The 16,297-nt window shown below is 38.8% G+C and overlaps 1 long non-coding RNA gene across 1 annotated transcript; it reads left to right on the top strand.

Annotated features, from left to right (window-relative positions):
* The first annotated feature begins 1,772 nt into the window (after positions 1 to 1,772).
* LOC111091712 lies at positions 1,773 to 9,342 on the top strand. The gene is made up of 4 exons (XR_005376585.1): positions 1,773 to 2,124; positions 3,611 to 3,679; positions 8,114 to 8,216; positions 9,283 to 9,342. It is a non-coding gene; the product is annotated as an uncharacterized LOC111091712 (long non-coding RNA).
* The last annotated feature ends 6,955 nt before the right edge of the window (positions 9,343 to 16,297 follow it).

The raw sequence follows: 16,297 nt of genomic DNA, 5'->3' as shown, positions 1-16,297 counted from the left end.
TTAACAGAGGAGAATATTAAAAACAATAAACAAGGGAAGAAATTGCCAAAACATGTGCATACAAGGATCTCTGGCCATTCTTGCAAAGACCATAGAAAGGAGATGATTAAGATCAGTTTATGAGGCTGGCATCCAAATCACAGAGGCTGGTAGAAGGAAACAGAGGTTCTATACAAGGAAGTTAGGAACAGAGGAGGTTAAGGTACAGTAGCCAAAGGGCCTGAACACTTAACATATCATGAATAAAGGACAGGTGGGGGCTAGGTAGGGAGTGATAGGTGGGGGGCCAAGGGGTCAGACTCACAAAAATCCCAAGGATGTGGAGGTAAAAGGAAACCAGAGATAAAGAAACAAACCAGACCATCCTGTCCTAGATGTCAGAGGTAAGGTCTTGTTATAACAGCTACTTGTGACTAACAAAGAATTACTGGACCCTAAAAAGTAATATGGCATTAAAGGGGTGCTCACTAGTCCTTATTCAATGGTAATATCAATAGAGATCTTAAAAGGATTTAGGTTCCCTGGCTGGCTTTCAATAATAGACCAACACTACAAGCCCCCAGAGGACCCTTCTCACTTCTGAGAGCTTTTTCTGTATCCTCGCTTAATAAAACTCTATAGCTTTATTCACTCTCCTTTATCCTCAAGATTCATTCCCTTACTCCATAAGATGAGAACCTGGCTCTTCCACTTCAATATCTCCCCATCTTGATGGGCACTGCTTTATCAGGGGCTATGTGGAGGCTGTGTACTCCAGCAGGCTCCATAGAGCAGAGACCATAGTGGCCAGTGGTGGCTACAGAGCAGGTAAATCACAGGTTCTATCTTCCACCACCCTCATCCCCCTTGGGGTAACAAAACAACCTTCCTTGTGTAGAACTTACTTCATGTGGCTTATGTAGCTCTGATTCTTCTCCCAGTCTTGTGCTGGAGTCCAGCATACCCGGGAACTGCTCACAAAAATCCTGTATCCACCTGGTGTACAATAATTATCAAACAGCTTAGCATTTGACCCAAGCAGGGCTCATGAGAATCCTCTGAGGTCATCTGCTGGAATAATGATGTGATTTTTATTTCCCTGGGCTTGTTAGCCAGGAGGATGATAGAAGCAGGGCTTCCTGTCTCTCTTTGGCCACCACACAAAGGCAGCCTGCCAGAGAATGAGATTATTTTAACCTCTAGGTACAAAGGAGCTCTAGGACTGAGCCACTGCATGCCAATAAATTCTTTTTACTTTGTGTAAGCTAATGTGTCTTAGGTTTGCGTCACTTGCACCTAAAGGAGTCTGAACATAGAAATAAGAAAGAACAGTGAACACAGTGGTTCGGCGGCATTCCTATGGTGAGAGTGGTTCCAAGCTTTCACCCTGAAAATTTTGTGCACCTTTATCTTTTTAAACTAGTTTGCTATAGGTTTTGATGATAGGTTCTACTTTGGTCCTATTGTCTGGCTATGATGTTGAAGTGGGAGAGCAAGGTTCATGGAATAGAAGAATGAATCTTGAGGACAAAGGAGAGTGAATAAAGCTCTCAGAAGCGAGAGGGGTCCTGACAGGTTGTCACTGGACTTGTAGTATTGGTCTTTTATTGAAAGCCAGCCAGAGAACCTAAATCCTTTTAATATCTCTATTGATATTACCATTGAGTAAGGACTAGTGGGTACACCTTTAATGGCTTATTACTTGTCAGGGTCCAGTAATTCTTTGTTGGTCACAAGTAGTTGTTATAACAAGACCCTACCTCTGACACCTAGGACAGGATGGTCTGGTTTGTTTCCTTATCTCTGGTTTCCTTTTACCTCCACATTCTTGGGATTTTTGTGAGCCTGATCCCTTGGCCCCCTACCTATCTCTCTCTCTCTCTCTCTCTACCTAGTCCTGCCAGTCCCTTATTCAATGTGAGCAATGAACCTATCTTATATTTTCTTTCTAAATCTGTATATCAAGTATTTTGAGTGTTTTGTTTTTGTTTTTAAGTAGACTGCATCCATACTGTGAAGCCCAATGTGGGGCTTGAACTCACAACCCTGAGATGGAGATCTGACCTGAGATCAAGAGTCAGATGCTTAACTGACTGAGCTACCCAGATGTCTTGTGTCTTGAGTTTTCTTAATGAAGAGAAGAGGGTGAATACTTTTTGATGCTAATTAATTAACATGCTAATGTTAACATATTAATTAACATACTGAATAGAGAAATACAGATGGTCACTCCTACACTTAGAAGTCACTATCATACATAGCATGACTGCATAACATGCACATGGCATTTATACTTGCTAGCTCCCTCTATGCAAGAATGTATACGTGTATCATTTATAACATTGCTAAGAAGGGAAATCGAAGGAGTTCCCTAATATCATTTTTTTTTTAAAAAGCACAGTGAATTTTAGAAATGCAGTGTAAACGGAATATAACAACTTTCCTCAGCTTCAAACTAATGGAAACACGTTTTAAAATAAAGGAACACAGTAAGTATAAGGACACAAGAAAAATGGACTTTCGTATTTTCAACACATTTAAAGGTAGCAAAAAAGGCAGGAATATCTTCAAACAGATAATTGTAATAATCAAAATGTAAGACAATGAAAAAACCCACAAAATGTAAAACAATGAGAATATACAAGCTTATTTTTCACTTTAGAAGTGATTCAGTGTTTTCTCATTTTAGAAACATTATATAGAAAATGATACAAACTTGTTAGAGATATGATATAGTGCAGAACAAAGCCACCCAACGTGAAAAATAAACCTCTTAAAAGAACTGGATGCCAGGAAACTGAATTAACCCAAGCCAATTGACGAAGCCTGGCTGATGAGCTACAAGGCAGCAATTTCCTCTGGCTTATTCTACCATAGATATGCAGCAAATCATTTGTCAGTCATGATGCCCGTTGCCATAATTATCCCTCGTCCCTGTCCAAGGCCATCACTGGGCCAACTTTATAGCTCGTTAATTTGGGGCAATATTTATGGTGAACCTATGTGAGACCTTCAGGTCTTCATTAAGACTGCCATAACTAGAGATTTTAGAGCAAAGGAAAAGTTGCATAAGGGTATTTTTTTGGATGTCTCTTTTTGTCTTTGGCAAACTCAAGCCTATGAACATGTATGGCACCTTGCACAAGTCCTGCATTAGCGGCATTGTAGAAATGTGAAGAGTAGATGGCGTGTGCTCATGGGACACCTGTGATTTAATTGAGAGGGCAGATACACACTCTAGAGCAGATGATTATTGTGCAAGGCACATATACTCCACCCATTATTTAAAGAAAACCCAGGACCGACACTTCAATATTGTGAGAGTTTTTCTATAAATAAGGGTATAAATTCTCTTAACTCTCATGGTAAGGGATGTTCATTATCAGCTTAGAAATTATAAGTTTTCAGGTTGCAGAGCCCCTCACTCAAAGGGTCATAGGGTCCTTGGGGTTAATGCCTTTGGGTGTCATTGAAATTCTAGGACAAGAATGAAAAGTCCATGATAATCATTTAAGAGATTTAAATGAATCTTCCCAATTAAATATTATGGGACAAAAGCCTATCAAGCCTTCTTGATGCTTTGACTGACTGATTGATTGATGCTTTAATTTATTCTACCTTGTTTTCATAGTATTAGACACACAAAGAATGACCATAAAGATATAGGAGTTCACAATGTCACCGTGGAATTGTTAAAAAGGTAAATTTATGTTATGTTTTCCCCCCAATTAAATATATATGTAATACATAATATATGATTAACATATTAATATTATATATGATTATATATATATGTAATCAATCACATTGGGCATATGTAATTATACATGGCAAATTATAAAAGTATTAGATTTAAAGTGCTTGAGCAGTCCTCACTGATAACTCTAACAGAAGGAAATGGTCAGGATTACGACATGCTCAGATTAAGGAGCAGAGCATGCATCCTTGCAACCTTATTTCCAAGTTCAATAAAATACTGACTGGAGGTACCAAACTGTCACACCCTCTTCAGCCATCAAGAATCATCCCTGATCACACAAGAAATTCCTGGTGACACAATGGGCCATTAAAATAAACTTTCATTGAATATTGTCTTAATATCCAGGAACCAGCCCCATGAAAAAAGCAATATTTGCAGTGTTAGTTTGGCAACTCATTGTCCTGGGGATTTTTAAAATTCTTGTGACAATTAATAAAAAATAGACCTGCCAAGCATAAGTTGCTATTGTAAATTACGAATACTTTAATCCACATTCAGAGAACTTATCATTGAGGTTCTTCTTCTGGTGTGATTTATTTGCTTATGTTTACATCCACTCGAGAAAGAACAATTGTGTTTTGTTCTTAAAATAAATTTCTCAGAGCTGGGAACACAATCTTCCTCTTGGTCTTGTCTTTTCCTCACAGTACCTGGGTTTTCCTTTAAAATGTTCTGGGTAGCTTGAGAATTCAATTTGAATGGTGAATATAAATTGGGATCCAATGGAGAATGTAGACCACAGTTGAGAGTCTTCTGAGCAATATTGTTGAGTGATTACTGTACATTGACAATAAAATTGTTTAAATGTTTTGGTTGACAATATATAGAAAACAGCAAATAATTGTCTTCATTTGGGGTTTTATTTTCATTTTTTGTTTTTGTTTTCTTTTTCGGTAAATAAACTCCTTATGGAAGAGGAATTAAGTTCCACCTCCCAGAAGAGGGATATTATTTGGAATTCTTCTGTAAGAAGATCTCATCCCTCCTCACCCATTTACTTATGTCAGTGTGAACTCCTGCATGTTTTTCTATACCTTGGGATGTAAACCAATTTTACATTATTTATTTTGTTGCTTAAACTGTTCCAGGTGTATCCACTGGGAGATCTTTTAGCTTGGCTTTGTCATTGTGATATATCTCTAGCATTTTATTTTATTTTATTTTATTTTATTTTATTTTATTTATTTTTTATCTCTAGCATTTTATATGTTTGTTTAGTTTGGGGCCCTTTCTTACATGGTGGGATGACAAACCTAGGATCATCTTATATTTTCCCCACCCTACTCCCAGAATCAGATATTTCTCTAAGATACCTTGATTCCTTTTAGTGGGTAATAGTATTTAGAAATGAAGAATTGGGTGCTGAGTATTCTTGGCCTTACTGGGGTATCACTGCTTCCAGACTCTCTCAGCAGAGAATTAGGAAACTGTGTATGCATAATAACCTATACATACACAGATATCTAAAATTATTTCTTCATTTTCTAAAATATACACACTTGTATTCATAATGATGTCTGATTCTAATCCATTCTAGGACTCATTCTGGCTGTCTCTTCCTTGATTAGTTGTAACTTCTTTCTCTAACAGTAAGAAAGATGGATCTCATTATCAACATCATTTCTTAACCGATAGAAACCTCATTCATCTTTGAACAATAATTTGCAATAATAGGTCCTAAAGGATTAGAGATACTTAGTCATCAGATAAAACTTATCATGGTTGGCCACAAAGTTAATGAAAGTGGTCACCTGGTACTGGTAAAATATTTACAAACTGCATTTAAAATTTTTATACATATAGTTAAAAACTTGGAGAAAATTTACAAGAATAGTACAAAGAATTCTTGGAGTCCTTTTATACAAAATCCCCAAATATTAACATTACTGCATGTTATATTTTTTCTCAACCATTCTAAAGTAAGTTGCAAACAGAATGCTCCTTTTATTCCTAAATACTTCATTGCATATTTCCTACTAATGGATCACCTCAAATATTTTGTCCTGGTTGATTACTTTTAGTAGAAGAAAGAATAAGAATATTAAGTTCAGAGGCACAAAAACTGCCTATTTGAACAACCAAGACAAGACAGTCATGGTCATGATGACAATGGTAATGGTGGTTATAATGAAAAAGCGGTGTTGCCTCTTATTAACACTAAGGTCCTGATCAATGGCCTCACGTATACTTGGTCACTAAGATCGTGGAGAGGTCCATACAAATTATTACTAGTTAAGAAAAAGCACTAGTTACTAGTTAACAAAGAGTCAATAATCTTTTTGAATAGAACAGTCTTGTTATTTTTGGTTATATTAAAATAATGACAATGTTTTCTCTAAATGCAAATGAGATGCCAATTACCTCTATGGCTTGAGTCCTCCAACACTTTCTGCATTTTTCCTGAACCACCATATTTTTAATCCCAAATTGATTTTTCTTGCCATTTAAGTCAGAGTTTTAAAATTTTTGCTTGACATAACAAAAATCTTATGTAACTATTGCTGACACAGTGGCACATTTTCTTCTGTGTGAAACACTAATATATGAATTTTTATTATGCTGGTCTTTGGATAGTAGCTCATGACTCTTTTTTTTCTGGAAGGTATTAGCATTCTTTAACAGGGTTCATATTAATCATGGCTGTAGAATTGTTTTATGACAAATAGAGAGCAGTATCTCATTGTAAAAGAACTAGCTAAACATACATTCTATGCCTGGCATTTGAAGAGGCTTAGTCTGCTAATTTGTTAAGAGTAATTAATGGTAGAAGGTTTGGCACTTTTCACTGACACCAACTCACTTCTAATTGGAAGTAAGAGTTCTGTTGTTCATTTTTAAAGAAGTTTGCCAGATTTTATGGGATAGAAAAGTTTGCTCTGTTCCTGAACAGTGAATCTAGGTATAAAAACATCACTTCTTAATCATAACTTACATTTATAGAGTTCTTCTGCTCCTTGACTCTGAAATATCATCTTTTTTTGGATCAAACACCCTTTCGATTCAAGATTGAATTTCAGGTTTTTAGGTTAAAAGTCTCTACCTAAGCAAAATGTCTTAGTGTTTTTTATATGTGGCCTATTAGATAACACTGACAAATCTCTAAGAAGTAGTAGAATAAGGATTTAAATGTATTTTGTAAGTGTACATCGATCATATTTGTACTTAATAAAATTATTCATGTTTCTATGCTTTTGAAAGCTTTCATCAAAAGGATCATGCAATTAATCCAGCTTGAGACAGGTAATATGTATATAATTGATCAAATTAGATTTGGTATATATATATAGGACTTCATTTGGTATATTAGGACTTCATATATAACATTTGTTTGCCTAAAAATAAGATTTAGTCTTCAAGCATCATTTGACTCATTTGAGTGAGATGTACTTATCAATAGAGGTTGTGTTGTATAGTAGAAAGAGGATGAAATTTGGAACCAGGCAAAACCAAATTCAAATTACCTGGAAGTAATTTTGTCACGTAAAATGGTGATAGTAATATTTGCTTGTGAAGATTAGCTTTAATAAATGTCAAGATGGTGTGTCACTTTCAGTTCTCTAAGGAGCAGATGTCATAATGGGATTACGTACATAAAAATTTCAGAGGAAGATATTTGTGATAAAGAAAGAGGGATCAGGAACAGGCAATGAGCAGGGAAGTCTCCAGATCATGATGCATGTCAGATCACCACAGGAAGGGAGGAAGAACAGGCTGGGTAGGGAGACTGTCACATCACAGTTCCACAGATCAGTGATGAGGTCTCAAGCAAGGCTGCCCATTCGAGGGATCTCATGTCAGATAGGAATGGGCTGGCACTAGTACCTCTGCCATGTTTGTTCATTGACTGGTGGCAACCCAAAGAAAGCATGGCCTCAGCATAAACCTGGTGCAAATTCAAAGGGTCAACAACTGGAGTGGACAGTCAGCGATGTCTGTCTCCCACAGGGAGATCTGATAGCAAGCATCGCTGGCTACTTTTGGTAAGGAGATTCAATAAAGGATAGCAAATATCGTGAGGTAACATTGATCAGAAAGAAAATGCTGGATTTTCAGGAAAAAAAGTTGATTTACATTATTAGCAATTTCAGAATCTATTAAGTCTGTGTATTTGAGGAAAGGTATACTGGCCAATAAAGCAATGTAAAGAAAGAGATTAGGTGGCAGAAACTGTAGACTGTTACATTTTGCAAAGGAATGTGCTACAGACTGAATGTTTGTTTCCTCCCCCAAATTCATATATTGAAACCTAAGCCCCAATGTGACCATATTTGGATGTGGGGCCTTTGAGAGCTGAGTAGGTCCTAATGATGAAACCCTCAGGAATGGGATTCTTGTAAAAGAGACCCTCCCAAGGTCCCTTGTTCTTCCTGCTAGGTGAGGACATACCTGGAAGATGGACACTAGGAATCAAAACCAACCCTCACCAGACACTGGATCTACCAACATCTTGATCTTGGACATCCTAACTTTGAGAACAGTGAGAAATAAATTTAAATTTCTTATAAATCATCTAGTCTATGGTATTTTTTCTTATGGCAGCTTGAATATACTTTGAGTGAAATGGCCATGAATATAGGCTTATATGATTAATCAAAAATATAGTTGAGTTAGATAGATGGATCTTAGGCTCTAGCTACATTTATAACTATAGCTCATTTTCCGAGCTAAGAATGCCTTCCTTGGGACAATAATTTTTATTGTGAGAAAAGTCATGTGCAAATAAAATACTGGTAGCTAAGATAGAGAAAAGCACATGGACTAGTTCACTTCAACTGATGAGAAGATTGTTTCATTGAGTGTACAAAATACACTTTTTTTTAAAGATTTTATTTATTTATTCATGAGAGACACAGAGACACAGAGAGAGAGGCAGAGACAGAGGCAGAGGGAGAAGCAGGCTCTGTGCAGGGAGCCCTACGTGGGTCTCGATCCTGGGTCTCCAGGATCACACCCCGGGCCGAAGTCAGCGCTAAACCGCTGAGCCACCCAGGCTGCCCCAAAATACACTTTTAAATCACTGAAGTCCACCTACAAATATTAAACCACATTGGGTGTAGCGCGAAGATTTCAGAGCAGTATATTCTGAATTCCTCCCTCTCATTCCTTGTGTCATTTTTTTTTAAAGATTTATTTATTACTCAGCCATCAGAAAGAATGAGTACTTACTATTTACACCGACGTGGATGGAACTGGAGGGTATTATGCTGAGTCAATCAGAGAAAGACAATTATCATATGATTCACTCATATGTGGAATATAAGAAACAGTAGAGAGGATCATAGGGAGGGAGAACTGACTGAGAAGTCATCAGAGAGGGAGAAAAACCATAAGAGACTCTTAACTCTAGGAAATAAACAGGGTTGAAGGAGAGGAGATGAGTTGGAGGGTGGGGTAATTTGGTGATGGGCTCATGATGTGATGAACACTGGGTGTTATATGCAACTAATCACTGAACACTACATCTCAAGCTAAATATGTACTTTATGTTGGCTAATTGAATTTAAATTTAAAAATATTGTAAAAAAATTATTTATTTATTTTAGGGGGCGCAAATTGGGGGAGGCGCAGAGGGAGAAGGAGGAAAAATCTCAAGCAGACTACCTGCTGAATGTGGAGCCGACCTTGAGATCATGACCTCAGCCAATACCAAGATTCAGATGCTCCACCAACTAAGCCACACAGGTGCCCCTCTCCTGCCAATTTGGTTACATGTTTTACTTTGACATAGGCTGTAATCACACAATATATTGTTAATATGATTTGTTTGACAATTATTTTTCTTTTAGAGAGATTAAAATATGGTAACATTTTATTTCCTTTCCAGCACTCTTCATTTCTTTGTTTGGTCCCAGATTTCTGACCGGTATCATTTCTTCTCCATGAATGACTTCCTTTAATGCTTCTTATCCAGTAGTGGCTGGCAATGAACTTCATCAGTTTTTGTGTGCCTGGGAAATTGGTTACTTCCTTTCATTTTTGAGAAATACTTTTTCTGAATATAGAACTCCGGGATGACAGTTCTTTCCTTTCCATGCTCTGGATATGGCATTCCTGCAGTCTCCTGGCTTGCCTCGTTTCTGATGAGAAGTGTCATAAGGCTTAACCTTTGTTTCTTTGTAGGGGAAGTATTTTCCTCTGGTTGCCCCTGGGATTCTTTGTCTTTGGCTCCAGAGTTCGAAAAGAACATGCTCAGGTGTGTGTGTGTGTGTGTGTGTGTGTGTGAGAGAGAGAAGAGAGAGAGAGAGAGAGAGAGATGTACTATATCTAGTATTTTCCAACTTCTCAGATTCTGGTTTTGCATCTGCAAGTAATTTTGGAAAATCCTCTGCCACCCTTCCTTTGGGTATTTCTTCCATTATGTTCTCTCACTCAGTTCCTCTGGCACTCCAGCTACAAGTGTGGTAGAGTCTTTGCTATTGTCCCAAGGGGTTGGTGTTTCCATTCTGTTTTTGTGAGTATCTTTTTTCTTTTCTGATTCAGTTAGGGTAACTTCTCCTGACCCATTTCAAGTCCAGCATTGATTTCTTTGGTTGTGTCGAGTCTACCAACCAATCTCTACAGCTTCCATCAAGGTGCTTTTTATTCCTCATATTTCCATTGGACTATTTCTTATGGTATCCATCTCTCAACTGAAATTGCCTTCTGATCTTGCACATTGTCTGCTTTTTCTACTCATAGAGTTTAACATATTAATTAGAATTATTTTATAGTCTTTGTCTTATACTTTCAACATCTATTTCCTAACAGATTCGGATGATGATGACTTCGGCCTTCTGGACTGTGGTATTGTTTTTGTCTTTACTTCCCATGTGCTTCACAGTTTTGTGTAGGACAGTAGATACTGAGGCAGTATTCACTTTGTTCCTTCCTTCATGCCTTTAGTATAGGATCTGTTTTCTTCTGGGCAGGATTTGGGCTGAATTTGAAGGTTTTTTTGCTCTGGTCACTGGAGTTGAAGTTTGTTGTTGTTACAGAAACCACAGACTTTCAACTGCTCTAGTGATACCTTGTTTCTATCTCCCTGGTTGGTGTTAAGTCTTGACTCTGTGTTTGTCCCTTAAGTGAGTTTCCCCTTTGCTGGTGTCTTCCCTTATTTTTCCTGGAGTTTCATTAGTGTGACTGTGGGATGGGGGGCAGACAGAAGGTGGGTTTTCAGTTGTATACTGATTTGATTTCAGGTGTAGGGAAATCCTGGGGGCCTGGATTTATTTGAGATGTGTGGCCTTCACAAGACCTCCTGTCCTCCTGCGGTTGTCACTTCTTTCCCGCCCCACCTCCCCTGGCTACAGTGCCCCAAGACTACAGTTCTGACCCTCCTCTCCTGCAGATTAGCCTTTTCCCACTAAGAGAAGAAGGGAGGAATGAGTCTGTGCTCCATCCCCTCTTCCAGCAGCAGTGGGATGCCAGCCCTCCTCTCTCTGCTGACCCAGGCAGTGTTTTCTCTAGTGAAGGAAGATAGGTTAGGTCTAGGTAGATTTTCATGGTGGGGTGTGAAGAGGTGAAGTGGATTCTTTCTGATTTAACTTGAGATCATGGTGGATGTGTCCTGGGGTAAAGGTTCATAGGAGTGTGACAAGCCCTCTATGTCAGTGTCCTCCATGGCACTCACAGGAGAGCCCACGTCCAGCTTTTAGCAGCTTCTAAGGTGTTTCTAGTTAATCTTGCTAGCAGATCCGTATTGCACCCAGACATGTCTGCCCCCAGGCCAATGTGTGGGTTCTGTTCCTTTCTGCAGACTTCTAGGTCTCTCCAGAATTCAGGAGCATTTTCTGCCCTGTGGCTTCAATTCTCAGATGAGCTCAAAAAAAAGTCATCAATTTTCAGTTTGTCTTGCTTTTCTTCTTCTTCTAGAATGTGAGTGATATCTTTTTTTTTTTTTTTTTAGCTCTGTGTAGCTCTGAGGCATCTTTTTGTTATTGATGAAATGGCAGAGTTTATTTTGAATGCTTTATTGTCAGTTTGATTAAACAGTTACCCCAGGTGTTGCCTCTCAAGGCACCTATATTCATGTCTTAATCAAATGTCCAAATTTCCTGCAACAACTATTGTGATTTTTGCATCCTTACACTGTATCTTAAATATAGAAAAATTATAATTTTCAGGATATCTTTTAAACCTAAAAGTAGCTTGAGGTTTCCCAGAGAGGCCCTGGATAATCACAAAGATTTGTTCGCTCATCTATAAAAAGAGATGAGCTGGAAATCATTAGGTTTATTTAATATGTTGCTATTATAGTTGCATGAGAAGATGCATCAAATCGGAAGAGATGCTGACTGAGCCTTGTGGAGAGAGCAGTGCTATTACTGTAAATATTTCAGAAATGGCATATTTTATAGTAAGTTCCTAGATTATCTGTCAATACCCACACTGTCCACATAGGATTTTGTTTATCAGAGTCCTGCTGGTGTTTTGCCTGATGATACTACGTGACATCAGTCATTGGTTTCACTATTATTTAAAATTCTTACTTGGCCGTAAGATACAAATTACTTACTTACTTTGTATCTGTTACCCAAAACTGAGTTTGCTTCTTGGTGGGCATTGAGCCCAAAGACATGATGAAGCCAAAGAATAGGACAAGGTAGCGTTTTACTGGCAACCAGAAAGGAGAACACCAAGGCTCTTTCCCAAAACAGTGTCTTGCTGAATAACAGAACCAAGGAAGTTTAAGCCAAGGGCCAAGGGTGTACACATATTCGTGAAGGGGCTTACATGGTGGGAATTCAGCATGGAATTGGGCAGAAGACGGGAGTTTAGTCCAGAGTCTTCAGGGCTGCAAAGATCCCCACCATCGATTCTCTGGCTCTGTTGGTCTTGGTTATCTGCAGATAACTCAAGAATGCACTCCGGTTAGTCTTCACGTTTCAACCAGCCCTGGGATTTTTTTTTTTTTTTTTTTTTTTTTTACCACCGATCTGTTGTCCTTGATGTGACAAGCTATCTCCTGGCCCATAGTGGCTCTTTGCTCTTACCTTCTTTCAGAAGATGTCCTGGGGCCCAGAAGGACTTTTCTAATGTCAGGAAAGCTGTGTCTCATCTTTCTTTTGCAGGGGACTCTTAACTCTTGCTGCCTACACATCTAGTATCTTCTAGGCCAGCTATTCTCAATTATTGACACACCTCAGACCTACCCATGGAGTTTTATAAAAATACCAATGGTGGGACCCTCTGCAGACTTACTGAATCATGTTTTATCAAACTATCTCCTGATAGTTTTGATATATTTTTAAAGGTTTTATTTATGTATTTATTTATTTGACACAGAGAGAGAGAGCACAAACAGGGGGGAGCTGCAGTCTCCCCTCTAAGCAGGGAGCCTGATGCAGGATTTGATCCCAGGACCCCAAGATCATGACCTGAGCCAAAGGCAGATGTTTAGCAGACTGAACCCCCCCCAGGCACTCCTCATGTTATATCTTGAGTTGTAGTGGGGGGGAAGGAAGAGCTCTTCCTCTGCAAATGTCTTCCATCAGGACTAAGAATTCAATTTACATGAGACAGATTAACAGGAGAAAAAAAAAGTTTTATTTCATGCTCACAAAAGCCTAGTAATGAAACTGAGACCCAAAGAAATGACCAAGGCAGCCAGTTTTTACACACATTAGGCAGAGAGATGATGAACTTGTGAAGAACTTACAGGATAAGAAAAACAGGTGTTTGAAAGCTTTTATTAAGACAGAATTCTAAGCAGAATTTGGGCTGAGGTAGTAGATTAGTAAAAAAAAAAAAATTAAAAACAGATAATAACATGGTTAATTTCTACAGTTTTCTCACCTTGAAAGTCCCAGTCTTTACTGATAATGAAGCAGAAGAGCGAGATTCATGACCTAAAGATTTGGAGTCGAAGAATAAATCTTGTGGACAAAGGGGAGTGAGTAAAGCAATAGAGTTTTATTAAGTGAGAATACAGAAAAAGCTCTCGGGAGTAAAAGAAGTCCCGACAGGGTTGCCACTAGGGGCTCATAGGGGTTGGTCTTTTATTGAAAGCTAACCAAGGAACCTAAATCTTTTTGACTTCTCTACTGGCAAGCACCCTGGATTAACAACTAGTGATCACATCTTTAACGACTTACTTCTTTTTAGGGACTGGTAATTTTCTGCTGAACACAGGACACTGTTTTAAATAAGATTTCCCTCCCTTGGACACCCAGTAGAGGGTGGTCTGAAGTGTTCCCCCATCTCTGGATTTCTGTGAGTCTGATGACGGAGCCTCCTACCTACCTCTCCTCACCTAGCCCCTCCTGTCCCTTACTCAATAAGGACGTCTTTGACTTCTTTGCAGAGGCATGGTATTTTCACATGGGAGATTTGTTTCCTGCTCTCCAGGAGGGCAGGGGAGATTCAGAGTGTCCTTGCACATGTTGTTTCTCAAGTAGCTTCAATTCAAAATAATCAATAGGCCACTATGGTCCATTTTGGGGCAGCCTGCCCTGGGCCCCTACCATATGTTATGTATATTCAATCTCAAAAGTATTGCATCTTACATATCAAGATTTTTCCATGAAAACATGTATATTTACGAGTTTTTAAAACTCAGATGTCACACTCACAAGCTTTCTTGAAAATTGCTGTATTAGTTATAGACATATTGTCTCTTTTGTGTGTATGTGTGTGTGTGGTTTCATCATTTTGTCTGTCACATTGTTAGATAACTCTTTTTTGAAACCCAAATCCAATTCCCTATAACGTATAATAGGCCATTTACATAGTTCACATATTTACTTATTTTTCTTGTATTATTTTTCTACCTGCTTTACCCTAAGATAAGGTAATAATATATGAGGAGCCCCTCTGTCTGATGCCCAGTCCACTCTGTGGGGTTTGTGAACTGGCATTACCCAGAGCTGTGCGGTGAGATCTGAACATACTCATCTATTTTACTGCCTTTTTTTTTTCTTTTAACTTTCTCATCCGACTGGACATCTCTTTTATGTTTAGAAGCCATAGTTGACTCTTTGCTGCCCAACCACAGAGACTATCTCAGCTTTTGTTATAAATAATTCTTGCAAACATCTATTTTTTTCAAACATCTATTTAACCCATATCCACCATACACACGCACACATACACACACAGACCACATCTTCCTAATAGACACAGATGCAATATCGTTATTATAATAATAATGGTAGTAATAAAAACTTATTTAAAATATTACTGAATCGAAGTTCCCATTTTGTCACTATATGTCTTTTGAACCAAGAAGTATTGAAATATATTTGCATCATTGACGTCTCCAGATCTTTAAAAAAATGTATAGCGTTTTCATAAAAATGAGTTTTCATTTGAACTGAGGGTTTGGGGAAGAGGAGAATTCACTATGTACAAAGGAGCCTGTCCTCAGTCATAGAGGAGGTTCCTGAGTAAGTTATCAAGGGGGAGTTTGTGTACTTGGAGAAGGAAGCCTGGTGGCCAGGAGCCCAGTGCCAGGTGGCGAGAGGCTCAGGCAGGAAGCCTGCTTGTCCTGTCTCAGTCCCTGACATTCTGTGAGAGCCAACCCCACTAGTACACCACTTTCCCCACATTTTTACACAGTTTATTATTACACAGTTTTATTATTTATGGATGGTGAGTTCTCCAGGGTACAGACCAGTTCGTGCTTGCTTCTGGTTTCTCAGTGTTTAGAACAAAGTCCTAACCCTGTCTTTCCATTTTGAGCTAGTTCACAACTTAGAGAGAATTGCTGCAAACATATAGAAACCATACCAAAAATTTGACAAGGTATTTCGCTAGATGCCTGTGGCATAATGGGAGATATATTCTCTATAATAGCACACATACATACACATACAAGACAGAGAGACACACACATAAAACACAAGCACACATGCAACACACATACATACACAGATGCACGCACACAACACACACACGTGCACACACAGTGTTAAGCCCTGCATGAAATCCCTCAACTCCTCTCCAGAGAGTTTAAGGATTAAGACAAAATGACCTTCCTGGTAATGGAAGCATGTTCAGCTCATCCTCCCTGGCACCCACAGGACATTTGGAAGACTGTGCTGGCCTCCCTGCCTCTCTGGCCTGAGCCTCACACCCTGGACCTCAGTGTCCACACTGGCCACCCTGCACTCCCTGTACTCAGCACTGACCTTCTGAGGGTTTGTAGAAGCCGTGTCCTCTGCCCCATCCCCATCCCTCCCAGTGGCATCCATCCATCCCTCCCCATTACGCCTCCCCCTTCCAGGAAAGACTGCCGTGGCCTCTCGGCCTCTGCCCTGTGAGTGTTCCTTCATTGTGTTGCCGTTGTGCTTTGCATGTTGTCCTCTAAATCTTGATTTACTTGTCTCTCTTTCTCACCAGACACAATTATCTTTGAAAGCAGAGGCTGTGTTTTGTTTGACTCTGTGTCTCCAGCACTTATTTTAGTTCCTAGCAGCAATATTTGTGGAATTAATGAATTATTTATGAGTGAATAAAGGCAAGTAAGAAATAAATTTGACTTAGAAATCTCTCTTGCTCCTGTGTCTGGGAGGATAATAAGATTAAGATAGGATAAGTGGGTGTAGAAACAGGCTTTGGGAAGAAAAATTGAATTCAGTT

The sequence above is a fragment of the Canis lupus genome, chromosome 22, assembly GCF_011100685.1.
Source record: "Canis lupus familiaris isolate Mischka breed German Shepherd chromosome 22, alternate assembly UU_Cfam_GSD_1.0, whole genome shotgun sequence".
Classification (NCBI taxonomy): Eukaryota; Metazoa; Chordata; class Mammalia; order Carnivora; family Canidae; genus Canis; species Canis lupus.
Note: the sequence above shows the minus strand (reverse complement) of the source record. Positions and strands in the feature narration are given on the sequence as shown.